This window comes from Malaya genurostris, chromosome 3, assembly GCF_030247185.1.
Source record: "Malaya genurostris strain Urasoe2022 chromosome 3, Malgen_1.1, whole genome shotgun sequence".
Classification (NCBI taxonomy): Eukaryota; Metazoa; Arthropoda; class Insecta; order Diptera; family Culicidae; genus Malaya; species Malaya genurostris.
The window spans coordinates 122976429-122990179 of record NC_080572.1 but is presented as its reverse complement, the minus strand read 5'-3'; the positions used below and the strand labels follow the sequence as shown (position 1 = coordinate 122990179).

At 37.5% G+C, this 13751-nt stretch overlaps 1 protein-coding gene across 4 annotated transcripts in view; it reads right to left on the bottom strand.

Annotated features, from left to right (window-relative positions):
* Positions 1-10621, bottom strand: part of LOC131439592 (uncharacterized protein CG3556) — a 43856-nt gene extending 33235 nt beyond the window's left edge. For 2 of the 4 annotated variants that reach the window (XM_058610796.1, XM_058610795.1), the window contains exons 1-2: positions 10453-10617; positions 9768-9977 (exon numbers count right to left, since the gene is read on the bottom strand). The gene's annotated coding sequence lies outside the window, so the exon portion shown is untranslated. Of the gene's footprint in view, positions 1-9767; positions 9978-10452 lie in introns of all 4 variants that reach the window. The other 2 variants (XM_058610798.1, XM_058610797.1) reach the window with 2 other exon arrangements.
* Between the last annotated feature and the right edge of the window lie 3130 nt (positions 10622-13751).

Sequence of the window (13751 nt, the reverse complement as noted above, 5' to 3'; positions counted from 1 at the left end):
ACGTTTGAGATTTATTGTATCTCTTTATCGCTTAGGTATCCTGAAAACCTGAGAATTTCGATAACATTTTAAGGTAGTCTGGGAGAAAGTACGGTAGGGTTTGAAAGTACTTTTGGTATTCGTGTCAGTTTATAGAGAGATTCAGCTCATCGACTTGATAATACTACATGAATTTTATTAATAATCCGTCATAACAACTTCTAAAAACCGAATTCTGTCATTTTTTTTAAAAGTCGTACATAAAAGTATTAATCAACTAACAATTTTAGACATTGTTGCAAGATAATTTAAAAACCAATTCCTCTTCTAACAGAAACTCGGGCGCTCACATCGTTTTTCGATCGATGGAGACGCTCTGTATTTTAATTCAGATCGAGTCGGAGTCGCTGAACGAATGTAGTCTGCAAAATAATTTGAATTGATTCGTTGTTTTTAGGGTTTGCACGGACATAACTATGAAGGTATGAACTGTATGTTTGAGTCGTTATTAAGCTTATGAGTAAAGGTAAAATATTACCTTTACTCAATGCCTATAACATTCAAATAACTAAACTAAATGGAGATAGATGGATGGACGATAGAACTTGATGGGTAAGACAATAGGGTTTTTCGCAGTCTACCTGGGTTCGCTTCACAATCCCACAGATAGGGACAGAAAGTGAAACCTTCTATAATCGAAACAAAAGAAAACGTTCTTCTTAGATAGTTTCCCACATATAAATTCGATATATAAAGTTTTATGTATTCCCACATATAAATTCGACGGTAAAATTTCATGAGTCAACAAACGGATGAATCATAAAATATGGTCTAACTTTCCACTTAATTCCCGACAAATACACTTTCATTTTTCCCATAACGTCCACAAGGCGCCAAACTTGTTACCAGCTTTTACGCCTCACCAGTCATCCGTCGCCACCGGAAACCACCACCCTGTAGCTGGAATAGTGGGAAAAGACGCAACTGACAGCGTGTAGTTACTGTTCCTTGTTGAAATAGCAGGGAAACGACACAAGCGACATTCTCGATCATGGAGATACAACTTTTATCGACGAAACTATGTACACAAACACTGAATGTTGATAGTATATAATATGTACTTGTCAATGGGAATATGTACACAGAAGTATGAATTTCCATTGACAGCCTGGAACATTCACTCTATAGCATCGCGATAGTCATTTTGCTATAGCTACTACGGGGTGAGATCGATACGTCCTATTCGTTTCGCTTCTTGCAGACAATCCAAACCGTATTTCAAGTTTACTTTTCTTTAATAAAAAAAACCATTCATATGCCCTGACTTCCAAAAGTTTTTTTCGATTCAAATGAATTGCGTCCCATACACCAATCGTTTCAGTTCGATGATCTGTGCATGCATATATGTGAATTTGCGTATGGACTCTTTTCATACAACATTCACATACATTCTGAAATTCCTCTTTGAAAGACCTCGCCGGTTCTTATCTGTGTGTAATGAAATTGCAAAGTTTCGACTCTTCTAACATTAATTCAACTGGTCTATGAGACTTGTTACTTACTCTTCGATAGCGTCGATTCAGGCTACATATAGTAATGCGAAGAAGTCACTACTCAACATATAAATGTGAAAAATGTTCTCGCTTTGTCTTTTTCGGGATAGATTTAAAAAATCGTACGTTTTGGCGAAAGATGAGGAATTTTAGGATTTTCTATTATTTGTTCTTCTTTTTGTGTCGGAGGTTCCATTACTTTTACTTTGATAATAGTATGTTCTACAACGAAATTTTAGAATCATAGACCATCTTGTATTGGTACAGAGATTTTCCATATATGAGGTAACCGTACCCCTAATTGCCTAAGCTCTGTCGTTCATTTCAAACACAAAAACGTGCTTTATCCACATAGCAGTAAGATGATACATTTTTTATCGATCCGCATGTTTTCTGCATCAATATTCTTTCTCTCTGAAAATTGTGACTAGAATGAATGGTAATCGATTGTTTTATTAAAATAAATAAGGCAAAATTTTTATTAATATACCTTATGATCAAAAAAGAACCGGAATTTTCATTTTAAAATTCCCGCGCTTTTCCAATCGGTAAACTTTTATTCTCTCAACGTTGGCAACACTTTTATACACATTCTGTCAAATTTTGACGCATATCGTACGATTAGTTTTTGTTTGGCGTCTATACAAAGAAGTTGAAAAATTTTTGTTTGGCGATTTTTATAATGGATGAAAATTTAGAACAACGTGCGTGCATCAAATTTTGTGTTGCAAATGGATTTAAGTGTTCCGAAACGTTGAAAATGTTAGAAAAGGCCTTTGGTGAATCGTGTCTAGGAAAAACACAGGCATACGAGTGGTATAAACGCTTCAAAGGTGGTCGTACAAGCTTGGATCATGATGAGATCCCTGGCCGCCCAACAACATCTGTTACTGAAGAAAACTTGAATCGGCGAAGCAAATCGTGTTGCAAAATCGTTCTGTTCCTATTAGAGAGATTGCTGTGTTGTTGGGCATCTCTTATGGATCAGCCGAACATATTTTAACTGATGTTTTGGGTTTAAAACGCGTCGCTTCTCGGCTGGTGCCAAAAAAGCGGAATTTCATTCAAAAACAGCGTCGTGTTGATGTGGCCAAAGAGATGATTTCCAACGCAGATAGTGACCTCACATTCATCGAATGCATCATAACTGGTGATGAGGTTTGGATCTATAAATATGACGTCGAAACCGCACAACAATCGACCGAAACCGCACAACAATCGAGCCGTTGTTCTAAATTTTTATCCATTATAAAAATCGCCACACGAAAATTTTTCAACATCTTTGTATAGACGCCAAACAAAAACTAATCGTACGATATGCGTCAAAATTTGACAGAATGTGTATAAAAGTGTTGCCAACGTTGAGAGAATAAAAGTTTACCGATTGGACAAGCGCGGGAATTTTAAAATGCAAATTCCGGTTCTTTTTTTATCATAAGGTATAATTATTTAGAAGTTCTCAGGCATGTGTTACCGAATAAAAAAACAGTAAACGTAAAAAATGTAATACAGTAACAGTTCCAGTGGAAAATTTTGAAGTTTCTGATAAAAACACCCCTAAAAGGCACATCGAAAATAAGGTACATAAGTAATCTTTGGGCCCCTCCCGAAACGAAATCTTGGGTACAGGCCTGTGTCCGACTAAAACTACTTTTTTATTTGTATATATGTGCACAAAAGAACTGATACACTTGGCTTACTTAGTGATTCTGAATAATCTGATACCGAAAATAGTTTTCAACAATTTCAAAATGGAGCTTGCATAAATTTTCATTTCGATGAAGAGAATAATCTGATAAAGGTGCATTAAAGCTATTTTTAATATTTATAAAAATAAGGTAAAAATCTGATACGAAAAATTCTTCATAAATTTACACCCATTCCCGAAACCGAAACAACTACATATGAGTAACATTTCAGTAGCAACGTGTAAAAATCCTGTATCGCATTTCACCTTCCTTGTCATCGATGTCGACTAAGCGGATACAACAAAACTCTCTCTGGACAAAAATATAAAACACAGGGAAATAATAAAATCCGTTTAATAAATTCCAACCTTACTGCGAAAATGGTAAAAACGTTGATGGACGGGAATCCTAAACGAAAGTATTAATAAGGGAAGCAAAATAAAGATGAGTTGGCCTATGGTAAAATGTGACGACAACTGACTGCGGGCTCATATTCACAGCGAATGGAAGAATTTAATCCGATTTTCTTTTTCCAAGATGAAAAAGGTTTTCTGCTCTTGGTTTGACTCGGTAGGTATTATATCTTCAACTTCTTGTCATGTATTCATAAATTCGTTCATTTTGTTCAGGTCTAGTAATGCATAGATAAAAGTTCTTCGGGTGATGTTATTCTTTATTTTTTTACTCAAGCTACGCATCCGATCTGAAGTCTTATCACAATAATGAAGTCGAGCGCAGTGTTGAAAAGACTTTGAGGGAACGTCCTTGTAATAAAGCACAAATACGTACTCAAAACAGTCTAAACAGACAAAAAGCTTCTTTTGTAAGTCCTACAAAATGTAGTAATTCATAGTCATTGCAAGCTTCCAGTAAAAACTAATTTTTTCGAAAGTATCCAACAGTTTTTACTAAAACAGTCAAGCACATTTAAATGTGAAATCGATGATTAATTATCGTACTTAATCCAATTTATGCACCATCACGTTTCGCACCGGTGAATATCTCCATTTTTACGTTTCATTAGTGGCACCTCTCGGTAAGCTCTATTAAAAATAACGGGTAATTAAATTCTGAATAAATTATGACGAGTAAACAATTAAGGTGTTCATTTTCAGTGAGCTTTCATAAACATTACGACCGCATTGCCCCAAGGCTTCCGGTCCACCGAGCCGTACCGGGTGTCCAATTACACCAACAAACCAGACTGTATCGCAATCGTCTGGAAGCTCAAGCTAAATTCAAAAAATCAGGTACATGAGATGGGTTAAACTTAATTCCATGAATAATTAAAACATCATCCAGCATTGTTTCTCACAGCTACAGATCTGAATACAACATAATATTCATTATTTGTATCATTTAATAAAACACACTTCAAACCGGCAAGGGGTGTCAGTATCAGCAAATGAAGTGTAGCAAAACCGAAAAATTTATTGGAGATCAAGTGATAGATCCCTTCAAACTCGGGATTAATCCAGACCAATAAACTCATTTCATTTAGAAATAATTTCATAATCCCTACTGAACCTTCATAAATCCGCATAAATCCTGTTTGGTAGAATTCGGGATTACACAAAGTTAAGAGTTTCTTTTTTCCTACTTTCAGTTACCAGAATTTATGTCTTTCTCATATAGAAAGGCTATGCAAACACTGTGAAAGCCGACTTTTGACGGAGGCCCGTTGTCATATACCATTCGACTCAGTTCGTCGAGATCACAAAATGTCTGTGTGTGAGTATGTATGTGTGCTTGTATGTCTGTGTGTATGTGCAAATAATGTCACTCGATTTTTTCAGAGATGGCTGAACCGATTTTCACAAACTCAGATTTAAATGAAAGGTCTTATGGTTCCATAGACTGCTATTGAACTTTATCCCGATCCGACTTACCCGTACCCGACCAAAAACCCGTCGGGCACGGGTTCGGATCGGATTTCGGGTATTTTACATCTCTAGTAGTGATGCAAAGAATTCATTAGTCACTAGTAGTAACAAGTGTTGAACTAACATTCCTTCCCTTCCCATAGTGATCTGCATGCTCTAAGTCAGTTTAGGTTGCACGTTGAGCATGATCTACTAATCCCAGGTATCATGCATTTAGTTCCATATGCAATTCAACTGCTTTCTGATCAATCACGGAAAACTCACGGGCGGTCAACGAAAGTGCGGTAAACATAGGTATATATATTTCATATATGACATGTACATATAATACTGTTTGTATAAAATTGATAATTCAAAGATAATACAGGGTCCGCCATGTAACTTTTTTTTAAACATGCAATAAAACACAAACGGTTCATCCGATTTCAATTTTGTTTCATATTAATTTACAATCCTTCCGGTTAATTGTGGAATATAATTTCATTCAAATGGCTGCCTCGGCTGGCCTTGCAGTACGCCATACGGTCGGTCCAGTTTTTTAGTACATTTTCGATTAGATTTTCGATTTCAGCTATGGCTGAACGAATGTTGTCCTTTAAGGCTTGAATTGTCTCTGGCTTGTCCACATAACACTTATATTTGACAGCACCCCAGAGATAATAGTCTAACGGCGTTAAATCACAGCTCCGAGGCGGCCAAACGACATCCGAATTTCGACTAATAATTTGATCTTCGAAGACTGTGTGCAGAAGATCGATCGTAGCGTTGGCTGTGTGTCACGGAGCGCCGTCTTGTTGGAACCAAATGGTGTCCAAGTATTCCTCTTCAAGTAACCAATCGCTAATCATGGCGCGGTAGCGCTCGTCATTGACCGTGGCGGCGGCTCCTGCCTCATTTTCGAAGAAAAATGGCCCAATGATGCCGCCAGACCAAAATCCACACCAAACCGTCACTCTCTGAGGATTCATCGGCTTCTCCATGATAACGTGCGGGTTTTCCGTCCCCCAGATGCGACAATTTTGCTTATTAACATACCCGCCGAGATGAAAATGTGCCTCATCCGAGAAGATGATTTTTTGGCAAAAATCGGCGTCTTCTTCAAGCTGATCGCAAACTCAGTTTCAAAATAAAACTGCACTATTTTCACGCGTTCCTTAAGCGTATACACAACCATTTTCGTTCAGCGGAAGGATAAAACTAAGTTTCTGTCAAATCAGAACTGACATTAAGGTTACCAATGTCGAAATAACCGCTAGTTAAAAAAAAAATGTTAGATGGTGGACCATGTATAATTAACAGAAAACGGTTGAGCTTTTTAGGGTTATACAAAACATTTTAGAAAATATACTTTAAATAGTTTCGTTAACAAATACCGTACCGATCATTCTAGAGCCGGAATGTCTCTCGATGTTCACTCTAATCGGTTCATTGCTGCTTGTCGTTAGCCTTGTAGTTTGAGAAGAGGCCGCAGGTCGCCCTCTAACTGGTCGATCCGCCGTTCTCGTTTTGCGGCCCGTCTTTTTGTTTCTGTAGGGTCGCCCTCAGTAACAATTTTCACCGGGTCGTCGTTCGACATCCGATGCGTCGAAAACGTTCGATTTTTGCAGTATAATCGATGTGTGATGGTTCGCAATACCATCCGTTCAAAAACACCAAGGGCATCTTGGTCCTTCACGAGCATAGTCTAGATCGTGTGGTCGTAAAAAAAGGTTGGTCTAAAGGCTGACTAAAAGTAACCTGGTGCGCCTAAAAAGACCTTAAATTCGTGATTTTATAAGTTTACATCTATTGAACCTTCTAAGTTACAGCATTAGATGGATACATTTATTCAGTTCGAGCTAATTCTCGAAATTTCTCCCTGATGGATCCCACAGCGCTCGCACTGTGGAAACAGTCACGTAATCAGCGCTTTGTTCCATTTTCAAGCAAATTGCTGAATGATCTTCGCGAAATTGTCGACAAACACAAAATTGAACATTCCCGGCACATCCCTACAACTAGTCGCGTTGTAAAACTTTTGACAGAGAAATTGCTTAAAATCGTATGTTCCGTATCTTTTAAAATTTAGCGTTGTGCCTTCTGGCCATATCCCGGATTGAAAGATTAGGATTGGCTTCACCGCACCTCAACACCTTGCTGCGCAGCAGACGATTCCTAGCTCCAATGGTTTCTTTTTCACAATCAGGGTTTCCTTTGATGAAAAATGCACCAGTGGTTATCTCTAAAAGCTTGAATGAACCACTGTCAAAGATTGAACCTTGAGCCTCTTTCTCTCATTGTTTTGTCTTCGGAACATTAATGGCAATGCCAACCCTGCAAGACTAAACTTTCGGTTTGATGAACGGTTCCGACATTGCCTCAAAATTTCGTGCCATTATGACAATGTCTTTAGCGAAACCCAAAAGCTTGACGGACTTCCTGAAGATCGTGTCACTAGTGTCTATCTCAGCTCTCACAGCTTATCACACCTTCTAGTGTAACGCACAGCAGGCTCAATAGATCATCCTCTTGCCGAAACCCTTTTCAAGATTTAACAGAATTCCAGGGTATCCCCAATACATGAACGACGCACATCAGCCGGTTCATCGACGCTTTGACCAAGCTTGTCCGGAAAACCATATTCATGCATTATTTTGTGATCTCGATCGATTGTGTTGTGTACTGACTTAAAGTTGATGAACAAATGATGCGTAGGCATATTGTGTCCGCGTCATTTCTGCAGAGCCTGTCGAGCTGCGAATATTTGGTCCGTGGTGGTGTGGGAGCCCATGAACCCTACTTAGTAAAGTCCTTTGTAATTGGTAACAGTCGGCTGCAAAATTCGATTGAGAGTCTTGAGGTTGGCGCTCAGTAGTGTAATCACGTGGTAGCTACAGCAATCCAACTTATCGCCCTTTTTGTAGTTTGGGAAAACGATACACTCCATTCGGCCAACCGGAAAAATCTCCCCCGGTGCAGTGCTCCAGCCAGTGTTTCATCACCATATTTTAACAGCTCGCTAAGCAGTTTTGTTAATGTCATACTGAATTGTGGACTCATGTCATAGCTTCAGAAGCTGTGGTTAGAAAAACAAGAAGACACGACGGATAAAATCTTTTAAAAGTACGTTCAGCTCATAGACATCGCTGAAAATGTGGGTCGATCAAGAGTAGAGAATTGAGAGCTATTTTTGCCCTTAGTAGCCGAGAATGAACAGTTATAGACTTAGTTATCTGGAGACGAATACTGGATACAATAAAAAGTTTTACGAAGCTAGATTGATCAATAACTAATTATCAAAAAGCTAACAATGTGAGCAGTGGCGTACCGAGGATATTTGACGCCCGGGGCAAAATAAGATTAGCCGTGATTCGTTGGTTTAGTGAGCTAAAAAAAGCTCATCTCCGGAAAGATGACTGGGACACAAAAAAACGGTGACAAGGATTGGTTTGCCGCGGGGATGCGTCTTTTAGTATAACCGTTTTCTAATCACATTTATGCCACGCCTTTTGGGGCTATTGTACTAATAGTTATCCCATTAGTAGAATCGCATTTTTTTTTATTCAAAAGATATTTTTATTCAGGCCTATTTGCGTACAAGCTTTACGTAGCCGATTGAGCCGATTTTTTAAATTATTTTTTTTTGAGTCGGATCTCGTTGTCACCCTTTTTCTAGGGGGAGAGGAGCTTCCATTTCCCTTCTGTGAAGATTGAGGGGCACTTCGTTCGTGGTTCGTCTCGTCATCCATTGCCGCATCGATGGTATTGTTGTCGATTTCCGTCTTATCTTCATTGCTAGTTGCTGTAGATGCACCTTGTTGTACATTGGTTGCAGTTGCTGGCTTTTGGAGGGTAAGTTGTTAACTGCAGCTGGTGTACTTTATTCTATTGGGGATGATGATGGATTCGTTGAAGGGGATGCTTAATTTTTGCTGGTGGCTGTCACAGGTGTATTGGGGTTGCTTGGGGTTGGTGTAAAAGAAGCACTGTTGTCCTTTGGTGTAGTTGTCTCCTTGTCCAGTTTATCACATGGCTTACCGTAGTGAACAGCTTTTTGGCAATATTGACATGTGGTCATCTGATTGTCATAGGTGACAAGTTATTTTCACGGAATTCTTGTATTTTGACTTTCGGTCACATAAGAATGTATAGCCCTCTTCAAGCGCATGCGTAACAAACGTACGCCATTTAGAATTCCGGGGAAAAAATTCTTTCACTTTTCTTTTTCGATAGAGAGAATCTCTCCGTATTGGGACATAGTTTTGCGAATATATGAATCGGTGACGCTTGATGGAAGATCATGCACACGCATTTCTATAGCACTATCTTCCATATATACTGGAATGTTGTACTTAATGTTCTCGTGCTCCACATAGTGCACATTGTTACTGTCTTTTGCGAATTGAATTGCATCCGGCGGGGGCGGGGGGGGAAACGTTACCCTACAACATATTTTTAGAGAAGTTGTGCTAAATAACGTTTGTGAGGTTATTCTTCGAACTATGCAGAATAAATTGCATATAAATTTCGGAAGAAAAATAATTCATGTTTTGATGTAAATAATGCAAACAATTAATTTTCTGGGATGTACACGATTCCAAGTAGAAGGAATAGTGGGGATGGTAGAAATTTAGTAAAACTAATTCAAATGACGTATAATTATAATTACGTAGCGAGTTGATTACCTTTTGTGAGTTGAATTGAAAACTTTTATCCAAATATGTTCCACTTTCAGCTAGAGTATAGCACAGTACACAACGCGAAGCACTTTACAAAACAATCTGCATTCGAATTAGTAACAATTTTACCGTGATTGTATAATCTATATTTATTTCGACTATGTATTCATAACAAACCACATCCACACGGATTCTGTAGACTATTGTACGTAATTCCTGTAAAGATTTTTAGTAATTTAATTCTTTATATTGCTTTCACTTACAGTACTGAGCACTTAGAAAATCGCATTATGCCTTATTCATTTGAAAAACCAGCGATACAATAAAAACTAAACACTACATGAGATTTTGAGTGCTTTAAAACCATAAGCAATCGATGAAATAACTTGCGGTTAAATCAATTCTATGAACTGATATACAAAGCTCTTGAAAATCAACAGAAATCATTCAAAATCAAAAAATAAAGATCACATGATGACATAACTACTCGTCACCAGCTCTCCTTACAACAGATAAGAATCAACGAAATAACTGAAACACAGATTGTATGTAAACTATTGGCAATGTTCGCTGTTCCTTGTCTCTTGGAACTTCGAGACCATTTTATGTGACAACCCCAATCTTCCCACATGACATTAAAGCGGCTTAAAGTAATGAAATAGTTGATGTTGAAAGTGCTATTCTTCAATACCCCTCTTTTTCGCTTATCACTTCCTGTTCATTGGGGAATGTTATGACTCAGAACACACACAGTTATACGCACTATTAAATGCAGCTAGCAACACAACAAAAACAGTCAATAGTTCCTTATTTCGTTAAAACACACTCGTTTCGTTACGTCTTTTCCAAACGACGATCCAACGGCGACTGACAACAGCTGAAATTACGAAGGATATTGGAATGGATATCCTATTGTTAACCCTTAACATCTCATTGAACATCCAACTTAGCAATTATTAAACATGACATAACCAATGCAAATTTGTATTAATATAAGATCATTCATTTTCATGCATTACAGTGACCTGACATTAAGTAATACAATTTTATTATTCGCATTACTATTCAATTATAGCACCTTTTTTAAAAACGTGATATGAATTCAGCTCTTTGTTGACACCACGGCACGCTTACAGTATTATGGAGCATGCGCCATTTCAGGACAGGCGGAAATAACCGAAGGACCAACACCATTATACCGGCGTGGCGACAGTCTGACTCACCAAAATATCACAACACATTGCCTATGGTATGAATTTAATGCAAGTTCGGGTTTCTTCTACATTTTCATTCATATCAAATTCATTCTTAATGTTCGGCGATAAGCTTTGGAATTCCTGTATATGTGTATGACTTGGGAACAAAAAACATAGTGTAGCGTCCTTTAAGCAAATATTTAGTGTACATACAATTGGAATAGAAGCTAGAACTGAACCCTTGAACAATTAGAATTGAATAGAAGCTAGAACTGAACCCTTGAACAATTTGTATATTATTAATTTCTTTGATCAATTAACACATGGACTGAAAAGTCCCGGGTCTAACAAAGAGAACACGATTTTTTGGTTCAAAATTAACTTTATCCAGCAATGTAATCTCCATCAAGAGCAACGCATTCATTCCAGCGCCGTTCTAACATTTCAGTACCACTTTTGTAAAACGATTCATCTTTTGCCTCAAAATAGATCTCAGTTTCAGCGATAACCTCTTCATTCGGGCGAAATTTCTTACCGGCGAGCATTTTTTCAGGTCTGCGTACAGCCAGTAGTCGCTGGGAGCCTAATCTGGAGAATAGGGTGGATGTGGGAGCAATTCGAAGTTTAATTCATGTAATTTTGCAAACGCGGTACCCACTTAGAACAGAGCTTTCTCATAGTCAAATGCTCATGCAATATAATGCCAACACGTTATTTTGATATCTTTTCGATGTCAGCTAACTCACGCAACTTCACTTTTCGATTATTCAAAACGATTTTGTGGATTTTTTTAAACGTTTTTTAGTGTTACCTCCTCATTTGGACATCCACTGCGATCTGCACCATCGGTGTCTCTACGACCACTTTTGAAATCAGTAAACCAATGTTTTATTAGTGTTTCTGATGGAGCGGAGTCTCCATAACACTTTTCAAGCCATTACTTTGCTTAAACTCTTTTTTTTTCATCAAGAAGCAGTGTAAAATTAAAACACCAAATTGTTTTTGATCCATTGTTCTGAAAATTATAAAAGTAACGTCACTCTTAGCACAATAACTCACAAACTAATGAATAGAATGTCATAAAATTTCAACAGCTGTCGTTTAAAAGTTAGTATTAACTGAAAAAAGGGGACTGCAATAAAATTAGCGCCATCTATGTGTAAAGCCCTGGACTTTTCAGCCCATGTGTTACATTCTGCCAGTTTTAAAAAGAATCAGCATATCTTCCAATTATTAGAATTCAATGGTGACTAATAAAGTGTAATTGCAACGTATCTAGGAAATCCTGCGGGAATCCACTTAGGAAAACTACGCCCTTCAATATACATGTCATGAACAATGCGAATATTTCATTGAAATTCATCCTAAGGGGTATATTTACCAGCAAAATAAAAATGTACAAACACATTTGCAGTACTAAAACAGCAGTTATCGCATTCTAAATATAGAAAAACCATAAATGAAGGAATGTAAATTTGGTAAAATAAAATTTATTTAGTCCTAATGAAAAAAAAACGATACTTATGTTTCTTATTTTCTTTATTTCAAACGACTCAAAATTCAACAGACTTTTCTAGAACAAGCTTTTTCTTATTTTTATATACTTTGACACTCTTTTGTTCAATGTAGCATTAACAACCAGCGGGCTTAGGAAGCCACCAATTCCCTGTTCGTACCTGTGTCCATTGATTCGTTGTCAATGTTGTTGCTTTCATTCAGAAGTTTTGTGGTTTCTTAAGAACGTTCTTTTCATTCGACTTCTCGCAAAGTTTCCCGAAAAAAAACACTTGAAACCCAATTTTGATTGTTAAAGCGATATTTACCCGAAATTTTGGCACAATATTCGGTTTGATTTTTTAAGCAGTCTCAGTAGTTCGAGAAGTAATGACGAAGTTTTTTTAAGTTTTGTTTTAATTAACGTTAATAAAAAAGATTATTTTTCCAACAAAAGATTATTTTTCCAACATCAGTGAAACAAAGATATCCATTCGCAGACACCTTTGGTAAATAATGACATATTTAACTAAGCAGTGCAGTTTTAAATACTGGTTTAGATTGAAAATACCAAACTTCCGGTTGTTTTTAAGTTCGCCGAGATCATTATCCAGCACTTTGTTGTATAAATTTAGGCCAAGATACGAAATTATAATACATCTACTTCATTCTCGTTAAGGGAAAAAATACAGGGTTGTGTACGAGACACGACCGATCACGATGTCATTAAAAAACGCACCGAGTGCAAGTCCGTTCGATATTGGCTCTAATTCAATGGGAGTGATTTTCTTCTACGCCATCACATACATTGAAAATCAATGTCGCTCATGCGAGGCGAACGACACATTAAATAAGCCCGTAGAAGGTCCATTTGCTGATGTACTCACGCAACCTCTAGGCAACTTTTTCGATGATAGGGTCTTATTATCAGATGTTGTCAAACTGTATCGAACAAAATACGAAAATGTACTGAACTGAAATTTCATGGTAGCTTTCCATCAGCCGCTCAAGTCACCTTACACTCTATTTCTAGGTTTTAGAGTTCGATCGGTGCGCTGAAGAAGTGATCTTTCAGATACGCAGAAATCACATTTCTGAAGCAAGTCTCTCAATGTTCCATAACACAACACAAAGCTCTTGAATTATGTATCTAATGTTTTTTTGAGTAGTATATCCAAGGTTGGAAAGACGTATGTTATGGTTATAAATTAATAGGGTCGGGTCGATATTCGTAGGGTTATAAATTAATAGGGTCGGGCCATGGTAGCAGGCGCAGAGCGTATCTTACAAAATTTTGTTG